Consider the following 12,489-nt stretch of genomic DNA (forward strand, 5'->3'; position numbering starts at 1 on the left):
ACTTCTTTTCTTCTTGTTGATCTTTACTCGTAATCGGACGTAGATTGAGTTAAAATCCAGAAAGCGTAGATTACTTCTGGTGTTTTTTATTTATTGTGTTGAGGGTGACTGTTCCGACTCTGGGATGTTTGGTGTTTTTTCTGTATTTATAAGCTGTTGATGGTGAACCTGATACTTGAAGCGTTTTGTGCCTTTTTTGTTTTTCTTTGTGTTTCTTTTTGTTTTTTGTATGGAACATTTCCTGGCCTTGTCAGTAGAAGTCTAATAAAGGGTTGGTTTTCTGGACTCTTTCGGGGGGTGGTGTTTTTGAAGGTGGTGGCGCTGGGCTAAATGGGTCGAATGGTGGCGTGGAGGGTCCTGGAGTCTCAGCTGGAGCCGACAGCTGTCATCCAGAACGGTAAGGTCCTGACAGACGGGAACCCACTCAGTGACACGGACAGACCCACAAATCACACACACATGCACACAAGGACCTACAACAGACAGCAATGCAACAACGGGATTAGAACCACAAACACAACACAAGTATACAGAGGTACTTGAACACAACACGGTCAAAGGTCCGCACAGTTCAACATGAGTCCAACAAATGATGGCAAAGTGTTTCAGATTCTTTTAGTCTTTGCCGTTAAAAACAGGTGTTTCATTCCCTCAAACATGAAACACACCGAGGTTCAACATGAAACGGAATCAGAACATGAAGCAGAACACAAAGTAGAAACAGAACATGAAGCAGAACATGAAGCAGAAACAGAACATGAAACGGAAGCAGAAGGCAAAGCAGAAACGTAACACAAAGCAGAAACGTCACGAAGCAGAAAGGAAACACAAAATGGGAACGAAATATGGAAACGGACCACTAAACGGAAATAGAACACAAAGTGGAAACGGAACATGAAGCAGAACACGAGGGAGAATCAGAACCTACTGTTTTCATCCAGAACGGTTTGTGTATTTATGGAACGTACGTTTTCAGCTGAAGTCGCAGAAGTAGAAAAACTAAAGGAACCTTTTAGAACAGATGATGAAGACATGAATAAAACAAGTGAAGGAAAAAAACAGGAACTAATTGGAACGACAGACACACAACATTAATATTTGTTTAATTTGAGTTTTATTTGTTACATTTCCAGCTCCATGACTACACTCATGTAAAAACATCTCCAGGTATTTTTTTTTAATCTTTTATTCTGCATCCTTCTGAATCTAAACATTTCATCCTCGTTATTTGACACTTTTTGAAGATTCTTGTGGCAGAAAAATCACAAATAGATGTAAAAAGTAGATCAGGGATAAAAGTGGAGAAAACTGAATGTTGATGTAAGTCTAATTTGACTCCTGTTAGTGTGCATATACATATATATATATATATATATATATATAATGAAGATGTCCTGTTAAATGTGAAGCTTCAGTTCTAATGTGAAGATGGACAGAGTCACAGAACATTGAAGAACTCAGGACTTTTACATTTAATGTCTTCAAGTGACACTGAAATAAGCTGTTTCATTATGAAGTGGAATTAGAGTCAAAATAATCAGATATTTAAAATAAAGTCATTCAAGTAAAACTGTGATATTTAGAGAAAAACTCAGACTTGGAATAAAAACAGTTTTTATGAAAAAAAAAATATTCATGTTGAAAATATTGACTTAATGAAATGTTAAATGCATTGAATTAAGTATTAAAATCACAAAACCGTCATCTTTTATTGTGTTGCATCTTTTACATGTTGAATCTATTTTGTCTTTTAAGGTGTTTTTTTATGTTCTTGTATCTTTTTATCTCTTTTGTCATTTCCGTCTTTTTTATTTTATTTTGTTTTGCATCTTTTTCATGTGTTTGCCTCATTTTTTTTCATCTTGTGTCATCTTGGTGTTTTTCTTCCACTCAGGACCTAAATCAGCCTTAAAACTATGATAATAATAGAATAGAATAGAATTGAATAGAATAGTTGTTTATTGTCACTGTTACAGGAACAATGAAAATCTTGGTAGCTGCAGATTCTTAAAGTGCAAAAAGACTATAAAAATATCACACAAAAATTATACTGAAAAATATATACTGAAAAATACTGACAAAAACTACAAAGAAAAATACTAGAATATACAAAAGGCCAGCTCTGTATTGAAGAAATATATACATCAAAGATATATACAGGGTCAAATAAAAAAAGATTTAATTTCACATTTAAATGATCAGTTTTAGTCACCTGACATGTATATGTTTAATCTTGTATTTTGTGAGTACTGTGTGTACTAGTACTGCAGTTCTGCATCAGATTATAAAACCATATTAAGTTTGTTTTTTATGTAATTTATGATTAAAGCTGTGATAAATGAAGTAAAAAATCCAGTATTTCCTCTGAGATGTAGGGAAACAGAATAAAACACAAACACTGAAACTATAAGTATCCGGGGTGTGTATTTGTATTTGTATGCAGTACTGCAGTAACAGTACTGGCTTTGTTTACCCTCTGCTACTTTTCTTTCTCTCTGAGCTCATGTTCGATGTGTAGTTACTCATTAACACCAATAATCCTAAACCCTCAAACGAGGCTCGGACAACTTTTACACCAACGCCACAAATTCCACAGATGAAGGATCCAGAGTTTAGATTCATCTTAACCCTCAAAGATCCAAATATCTGCTGGTGTAAATGTTTAATACCTGTTGATCCACTAATCCTACAAAATAACAGCGTAAAAAATATAAGCAAAAATTTCACTAAAATTAAGTAAAAATGAATCAAAAATCAACAAAATAAGTCACAAACTGAACAAAATTGAAGAAAAAACAATGAAATAGGCAGCAAAATATAGAAAAATACAAAAAAAAGAAATTAGCAAAAACTAATAAAATAACAATTATAATCAATAAAAATGAACAAAATAAGGTTATAGATGTTTGTTTTTATGTTCAGTTAATGATATATTTTACTGTAAAAGTCACTTTTTCTTAAGTTTTTTTTGGGAATTCACCCTGAGCTTTAATGAACATCTACATGATCAGTGAATTAAATATAGAAAAATAAATGATTTACACTGAAAAATGTAAAATACAGAGAATAATATTATGATAAATGGGGATAAATCACTTAGAGATAAAAATTCATTGGGGGAACTGACACTAAAGTATCACTGGGTCTTTAAGGGCTGAACCTGATGAACTCTGGGGTTTAAATGCGTCGTCACGGAACAGAAACACAACAAACATGATACGAACATGATATGACACCACGAACAGTTTATAGAATAAAAGGGACAGAATTAGACGGAATAATAAAGATCTGCTTTGAATAAACTGGAGAAAAACTTCATTTACTTTGTTAAAACCGTTGCTTCAGGTTTTCATTCTTTCATGTTGACATTTTTCTCCAGATTATTTCTCTTTAATCTCTTTAATCCTGTTAGTAGTTTCTGGTTAATCTCAGATTTTACTGCAGCAAAGAAAACTTTACCTTCAGATTCACAAAAAAACAACAACACAAAATAAATAATAAAAGTCCAGATCAGCTGGACTAAAGAACAGACACAGATAAACAAGACGCAGCAGAAAAATGAATTTAAGACTAAACAGGATTGCATTTTAACCACAGACTCATCATTTTACTGTTGATTTTATATAGATTTACTGCTGTTTTTGGAGAATAAACGAAATATTTAGCAGTTTTTAATCAATGGTGGAATTAAACACATACTTGTACTGAACATTTTTAATATCTTCTAATATTTTATGCATGGAATTATTAATTAAATGAGCTCAGACTTAAACATGTCAAACTCATTTTAGTTCCGGTTCACAGTCAGACCAACATGACCAGTAAAATAATAACCTTTAAATAATAATAATAATAATAATAATAATCTCAATGTGTCTTTGTTTTAGTGTGAAACTTAAATTACTTTATAAAAATGTGAATAAACTGAACAACCATGTACACCCTGAAATATCTTAAAAAAGTGCAGTTTCAACAATATTATGTCTCAGCTCATGTTTTAATATCTTCAGTGTAATTTTTGCACTTTGTGAATTCATCCCATGGTCCAGATCGATCTATTTTGTGGGGTGGTTTTGGCCCCCGGGCCTTATGTTTGACACCCCTGATGCACCTGTACTGTATGTGTGTAACTGTAAGACATGATGCAGTAAAATTAGTTAGATAAAACAAAATTCAGCCATTTTACTGCAGCGATGCTTAGATAAACCTTGTGAATTTATTCACTAAACTATTTACATGTTTTCTCTGTTTTTTATCTTTTGTTTCTTTAGTGTATTTTTGCTTTTTCTTGTTATATCTTTTGTTCCATCTTGCATCAGTTTTCCTTCAGTTGCGTCATTTTCATCTCATTTTGTCTTTTTCTTTTTGTGTCTTCATCTTTCATCAAGTCTTTTTTGTCTTGTTGCATCTTTTTTGTGTCGTATATTTTCTTTTGTTGTGTCTTGTGTATTGTTTGATTTTCGTGGTTTTGCATCCTTTTTCTCTTTCATCATGTCTTTTCTGTGTTGTTGCATCTTTTTTATCTTGTTGCATCTTTTTGTGTATTGTGTTTTTTGTGTGTTGTTGTGTCTTATTCCTCCTTTTGCATTATTTTTCTCTTTGTCTTGTTATGTGTTACGTAGTTTTGGTCTGTTTCTGGTGATATTTACCGATCGTGGACTCACTAAGGCATGATGCAGTGATGCAAAATAAAACTAATGGATAGTTCATCTAACATGCATTAAAACTAAAACCTGTTTTAATGATTGAAGGAACATGTATTCGTGTTAATGTAATGAGTATGAAGTATTTAAACCTCATCAGCATGTTAAAAGGATCTTTAATGAAGGAGAATTAGAGCCAAACTGAGAATAAATTCAGAATATGAGATCAAGTTTTACAGCCTTAAATAAATCACGCAGCATTGAATAAAAATAACCAAACATCCTATTATTAAATGAATAGGTTCAGGTGTGTTCGGGGTCAGCTGGGAAATCTGACAACTCCATTAGCGTTAATTTAAAGCCTGTTTGTGGTTATTTTCGGGTGTATTTATTTTATTATTTTATAATAAATTAAATCATCTGCTTCTGTGTGTTTTTAACCCTCCTTCCCTCAAATTAGCCCGTGTTTTCCTCCGACGCGCACGCGCCGGGCTGTGACTCAGCCCGCGCTCAGGGTAACCCGGGGCGCGTGGGCAGGATGACATCACCGCTTTCGGGCTGTGATTGGCGGAGGCGGCTACACCTGCTCGTGGCCCCGGGTCTGGGCTTCTGGCAGTGCTGCAGGTCCGCGAGAGGGGGAGCGGCACGCGCAGGATCCTTCATGAGATGAGCTCCGCTTTGGACTAGACGACACCAAAGGAGCGCGCGCACGCATCTGCGCAGGACGCACGGACACAAACACGGACAGGTGCGATGCCGTCCGCCCGCTGAGCCTTTACCCGGCCGGTCTGTCACTGAGGGCGGCGGGAGGAGGAGGACGAGGACCGGAGCGGAGCCGCGGAGCCCCCGAAGCAGGAACGGCACAGCGACGCACCGGCGACCGGCGGAGGAGCGCGGACCATGGGCTCCGCGTCGTCCTCATACCGGGTCATTTACCTGGACGTGGACGGAAGGATCCAGAAGGTACGTGGACATGTTCACCTGGACAGTCAGAAGGTCCTGGATCCGGTAAGAAAAGCAGGAAAACCAGAACGGGGACGAAGTTCTGGGTTTTCAGGAGTTTTCTCAGTATGAGGAGGTGAAAAAAAAGCCATCTGATATCGTGATATATGGCAGATGGAAACAAAATATTCATGATAATGAGGCTGCTATCATGATAAATGCATAAGATAAGATGCACTTTGGTCCTGCGTGAAAGCTGAAGATTCAGAGGATTATTGTTACAAATTATTCATAAAAACCCCACTGAGATGGAACCAGAACCTGCAGCTGCTGATGTTGTCCATTTTATTCATTTTTGTTGTTTTTCTTTTTGTCTTCTTCATGACATGACAAACACTTCACAACATTCGACAAACTAACACACAGAAAAGTAAAATGTATGCAACAAAATAAGATATTTAATGTATTATTTGTCAATGTAATCAAAATAATCACTAAAACCAACCAAGTCATGATATAACATCAAATGCATAGCTGATGATCTCAAAGAGAACTGTCATGATATAACATAAAATGAGGTGATATGATTGAAAAATATGTCAACATAATTATCAGTATTGTTTCCTGTTTACACATATGTTTTTCAATTATGGAAATAATATATCACAGATGGATCCAAAAACATTCATGATAATAACACTTATATCACAATAAATATCAAATTAAGAAGCTGAATTTTGGTCCTGAGTCAAAGAAACCAGATGATTATTTATTGTTGTAAATAAATTATTGATGAAAATCATATGGAGATGGAATCAGAACCAGTCGCTGCTGATTCTGTGATTCAATGATTATTTTTATCTATTTTACTCATATTTTAATTATTTTTCTTATCTTCTTAACATGACAAACACTTCATTCAAACATTCGACAAATATACACAAAAAATAAAACATTTATGAGACAGAACAATACAATATTTAATATGTTGTTTGACACTATAAACATAATATTCACTGAAACCAAAACATGTCATGACATAAAATGATATAATAATCACAGCTGATGATCTCAAGGAAAAACTATCACAATATGACATAAAAGTATATGATATGATAGAAAAATATATAACAATAATCATCAGTATTGTTCTCTTACCCATCTACACATATTTTTTTCAATAATCTCTCAAATTCTACTGGTTTAATGAAACAGATCTCTTAAACCTCAAACTAGGCTTGAAAAATATATATATAAATGTTTGTTTTCTGAAAATTGTCAAAAATTCCTAAATTGAGAAAGCAAAAATTATAAAATGCCACCTCTGTGTGTGTTGTGAATATATTTCTCCATCACCGTATTAATTTATATTAAATTATTTTCAGTTTTAGCCAATAATGCACTTAAACTGTTTTACAATGTGCTGCTTATTCATCATTATTCACTGATTTTGCACAGATTCCATTTAATTTAGCAAAGAAAACAATCATTTTCTCATATTTTGTCTTTTTCTTCTTCCTGAATCATCTGTTTAACATGAAAACTTATCAGATTGGATTTTTTTATACATCTGACACCTTCATTTGTGGCTAAAAATGTTTATTATTCTAAAATTTGCATAAACTTTCACCTATTGATTGATTTAATGACATTACAGCAACATTACTGCAATGTATGTTCACTTATGATCTGTTCTGTCCCTCGAGCTGAAATCACAACAGATTGTTGTTAAATATATAGAATTTTCTCGCATATGTGCAAACTATGTAAAATTAGTGTCTGAAACAGTTAATGTTGACAATTAGATCTAATATAATGATAATGTGTTAAAATGCGCAACAACAGCTGAGACGTCGACAAAATGAACCTAAACACCAAACATTTATACTAATAACAATGAATTCTCAGAATGAAGATCTCTGTATATTATAAAAATAATGCCATGACATGATATAAGATCATATCAGGATAATGTTTTTTGCCCAAACCTATTTAGTTTTTCATTTATTTATTTATGTTTTAGTGTTTTAACCCTTTTTAAACGAATGTATCACCGGTGCTACATTTTGCACTTTACATAGCATTCAAATTACCTTAACTCCTGAACCAATATCCACAAAATTCAACTGGCATCTGAAAGCTGAGATTCTGAGTTTTCCATCGTTTTATAACACTTTATGGTAGAGACCAGAGCAGGGCAGACAACAACAGGTGGTCAATAACAAACACTTACTACTTTTAGCAGCATTTTAGCGAGATTTTGGCAAATTCTTGTAAATAATTGTATATTATAGTGATATTGTTGTTTTGGAGTGTTCTACTAGGGTTATTTGACGTGTTTTTGTCAAGTGCCTTTTTTTTTTCCTGCAGTTTTTATCTGTATTTTTCCAGTTGGTATGGTTCATTGATACTTGTATTTTAGCTGTAAATATTATATAGGCTAAATGCATGTGTATTTATATTAGTGCTGTCAAACAATTAAACTTTTTAATCAGATTAATCACAGGGTTGCTGTAGATTAATTTTGATTAATCATGATTAGAGATCATTCATTTTTAATCTGTATTGATCGCGTTTCATTTTGCATTAGCAAACAGATGCAAGAAAGAAAGATATATAAATGCACTTAATGTGTTTGTCGCAAGCTGGGAGACGCTTTAGCCGAAGTGCTAGCAGAATCCCAACTAACGTAAGCTTTGTGTTAATGTGTTTTTTTAAGATGGAAGTGCTTCAGTGAAAAGAAAACTCCTTCCTGTAGAGTGTGCATAATACTTTGTCTGTCGACTGTTCCGTCTTTACGTTTTTTTGTCGTCATATTTCCATCCAGAGAGCTAGCGTGTTGTTTAGCATCTTCCATCTTTATGAGTTGGTTCTGCTGCTTGTCACTACTGGATCAACTGCCCATTTGTTCATGCTTGACGCTAACTCTACTTGGACAAACTGCCCGAAATGCCAGAGACGTTCAGAGTCATTCTGTGCTGCAGATGGGTTAATGGAGTTAAAATTTTTAACCAGATTAATCATGATGATGGATTAATCTGCATCAACACATTAATTTTGACAGCCTCAATTTATAAATCTGTAGCTGTCCAGGGCAGATAGAGATGCACTGTCGTTATTTGAATCAGATAATGGATGTTTTTGTCAGTGAAATGAGGGGCTCTGTCTATAACTAGAAAGAAAGTGAACACAGGCTATCCCACAGGATAAAAATGACTAGGAAGAACTAAAAATAAGAAGAAGAACATGGACACAGAATGATCTAGACAAACTCAAATGTTTGAACACTTTGAAATAGTTGAAAGTTTATTTCTATAGTCTCAAAGTTTGATTATGAACATTTACAGTTGTTTTTAGAATAAATATGCTTAAAAAAATCTAATCCGTTTTTAATTACCTCTGCCAAGGAGGTTATGTTTTTGCCAGGGTTTGTTTGTCTGTCTGTTTGTCTGTCCGTTAGTGTGCAACATAACTCAAAAAGTTATGGACAGATTTTGATGAAATTTTCAGGGTTTGTTGGAAATGGGATAAGGAAGAAATGATTAAATTTTGGTGGTGATCGGGGGTGGGGGGGCCCATGGGGGGGGGGGGGTGCAGACCAGAAAATTTAATCAAAATCTGTCCATAACTTTTTGAGTTATGTTGCACACTAACGGACAGACAGACAGACAAACAAACCCTGGCAAAAACATAACCTCCTTGGTGTGGGGGGGCCCACGGGGGGGGCCACTGATCAGCCTTGGCGGAGGTCTGCGCTCTCCGAGTGCTTCTAGTTGTTTTACTGTAACACACTGTTTTAAGCCTTTATTACATATAATAATGATAATTAATGGCCAGACATTGAAAGTTAAGTTCTTCCAGGAAAAACGGTGCAAAAAGAATGGAGAAAAAAAAGAGGCATCCTGACACTTTTTTATTGCAAAAAAACACCCATAAATAAACCTAGGCCTGTTATAATGGTAGTCCTTAAAGGGTTAAAGCAGATAAAACCCTCAGAAACACTACTGAAACTCCTCATAAAGTTGCCTTTTTCATAAACTCTTTGTATTAACCAATGTTTTCTGATCAGGTGTCTGGTGTTTATCTTCTCATGTATGAAAATCTGTGACATTTCAGGTGTGTTTTGTTGTCGCCGTCGTCTGTTTGAGGCCTTTGTTTGTGCCGTCGTGTCCTGATGATCTGCAGTAAATGATACGTGAGTGTAAATGTCAGCTCCGAGTGGACGTAATGATCCACCTGTGGAAAAGCCTCGTTTACTTCAGCGGCGCTAACGAACAGTGTTTGTTCTCATGTGTTTGTGTGGACGTTGTGCTTTGCTGCCTAACACTGAGGTTGAACAATAACTCAGGTTTCGACCTCTAAACGCCCTGAATGCACCCAAACCTGGTTCATTTACATATGTGGGTTTAGAAGAGCTGACAGTGATGGACGGACACGCAGAGAAACCAGACATTTGTTCATGATCTGAATAAACCATAGATGTTAAACGCATTTTAGTTCAGGCTTCACATTCAGCCCAATGTGATCTAAAGTAAAATAATAGTAAAATAATAACATAAGAACCCATAAATAATGTCAACTCCAAACTTTTCTCTGTGTTTTAGAGTAAAAAAGTAAAATAACATTAAGTGAAATGTTTACAAGTACAAACTCTCCATGAAAAAAATGTAAATAACATGAACAACCTGAAATTTGGTAAGAAAAATAAGTGCAATTTTAACAACATTCTGCCTTACTTTATCAGTTCCACATGTACATTATAACTTACAGATCACAGTGGATCTGCAAATACACAAAACACTTAATAACAGTCAGAATATTGGTACAATTACACTTATGACTTTTTATGTTGTTCATATTTGTTCAGATTTTATATTCACAGCCCAATATGATCTCTGGTGGGCCAGACCAGTAAAATAATAACATTATAAAAAGTATGAAAAAATGAATGAATATGAACAAAATAAACAACATGAATAAAAATGTACAAAACATGAACAAACATGAACAAAATGACCACAAATAATCAGAAATTACAACAAAAAAGACAAAATAAATGATAAAAACAACAAAATATGCATTAAAAATGAATAAAAATTAAGATGGCACTTACTTCTCTTGAAGATATTTCATGTTGTTCATATTTGTTCAGGTTATTCACATTTTATCTTCACAGCACAATATGATCACACCAGTAAAACAATAACATGACAACCTATAAATAATGTCAAAAATGTACAAAAAAGTGGACACATATGAACAAAATAAACAATAACATGGATGAAAGGTTCAAAAATGTGAATAACTTAAAATGTCTTAATAGAAGTAAGTACAATTTTGACAATAGTTTGTTGATGTTTCTCAAATTTATATTATTGTTAGTAAATTGTTATTATTTTTCTTTGTGCATGTTTTATTGTGTTTATCATTTATTTTGTTTATATTTGTTAATTTATTTATTTATTTTTTTCATTGTTGCTTATATTTGTTTATTTTGTTCATATTTGTTCAGGTTATTCACAATTTTTGTTAAATGATAGTTTGTACAGGTATACATTTCCATGTGATTTAACTTTTTATCCTGAAACAAAGGGAAAAATATTTATTTGTCATTATTTATAGGTTATTTTGTTATTATTTTACTGGTCTGACCCACTTTAGATCATATTGGTCTGAATGTAGAACCTAAACTAAAATGATTTTACCATTATTGATTGTTAATACCCTCAGTGTAATTTTGGGCCGGATTGGACCCTTTGGTGGCCAGTTTTGGCCCATGGGCTGTATGTTTGACCCCCCTGTTATAAATTGATGCCTGCAGCTGCTGGATTTAATCTGAAACTGGTTCGACGAAAAGGCAAAAGTTTCAGGGTTAAACACATCGATAGACCTAAAATCAAACTATGAGGTGATGGTTCGTTTTCATCTGTTGTGTTTTGTCTCAGTTGAACCCAGATCTGAAAACAGGATCTGTTTCTGTCTGAGTTCTGTGATTCCCTCAGTGGAAAGGATGAGTTTATAGGTGTTGGTTCAGGATCCAGAGGATAAACTGAATGTACTGGTTTATTTGGGACTGAAAATGACTCATCTCTGGGGGAATTTTGCCGCAAAATGTTTGTATTTCTGTAAACTTTGGTCCTGCAGAGACACCGTAGTTCTCTGAAAAGGTGTAAAGGCCTCTGGACAATCAGATCATATTTTTAAACCTTTGAATGCCATGTTTGTAATGTAAACAAACCATATTTTTTGATGCAAAAAAACACAGAAAACTTTTTTCCCCCCATATTCTACATAAAAATTGGAATACTTATTTTTTTTTTTTTTTTTTTATCCTGGCATATGTCAATGATTAACACCATCATTGGTTAATATACATTATTATTTTTTGTTCTAGGTCAAATGTTAAATGCTAAAATATGTCAGTGTGCATTTTGTACTCATTTGGTAGAAGGGTGTTAGTGTATGAATTTAACATTGTTTATAATGTGCTGATTTTAGTGGATGGGTCAGAATTTAAAAAATCATGCAAAAATGAACAACTTCTGAATTCGACCTAAAACAAATTATGAAAAATAATATGACCTTTTATAACATGAAGTGCAAAGTGTGTATAATATGCTCGCCTGGAAACTGGAAGGTTAACTCAACTAAACACCAGAAAAACTGACACATAATGGAGAGATTTTCAGTTTTTATTGAACTAAAAAAGTTTCCAGAATTTAATGCATCATTCAGACATATTTGAAGACAATCCATCTTTTTTTCTTCTATGTGAAGAATAGAATCTGAAATAAACAATAATAAAAAGGGAAAGTCATAAAACTTAACACTGTATTGTTGATTAAAAACTGCAACGGATCCATTCCATAATTAGTCTGCTGATGAGCGCCAACATCTGTTTACT

The 12,489-nt window shown here is 34.0% G+C and overlaps 1 pseudogene; it reads left to right on the forward strand.

The window, feature by feature from the left end:
- The first annotated feature begins 5,278 nt into the window (after positions 1-5,278).
- Positions 5,279-12,489, forward strand: part of LOC115412819 (high affinity cGMP-specific 3',5'-cyclic phosphodiesterase 9A-like) — a 37,143-nt pseudogene continuing 29,932 nt past the window's right edge.

This window comes from Sphaeramia orbicularis, chromosome 21 (assembly GCF_902148855.1).
Source record: "Sphaeramia orbicularis chromosome 21, fSphaOr1.1, whole genome shotgun sequence".
NCBI classification, from domain to species: domain Eukaryota; kingdom Metazoa; phylum Chordata; class Actinopteri; order Kurtiformes; family Apogonidae; genus Sphaeramia; species Sphaeramia orbicularis.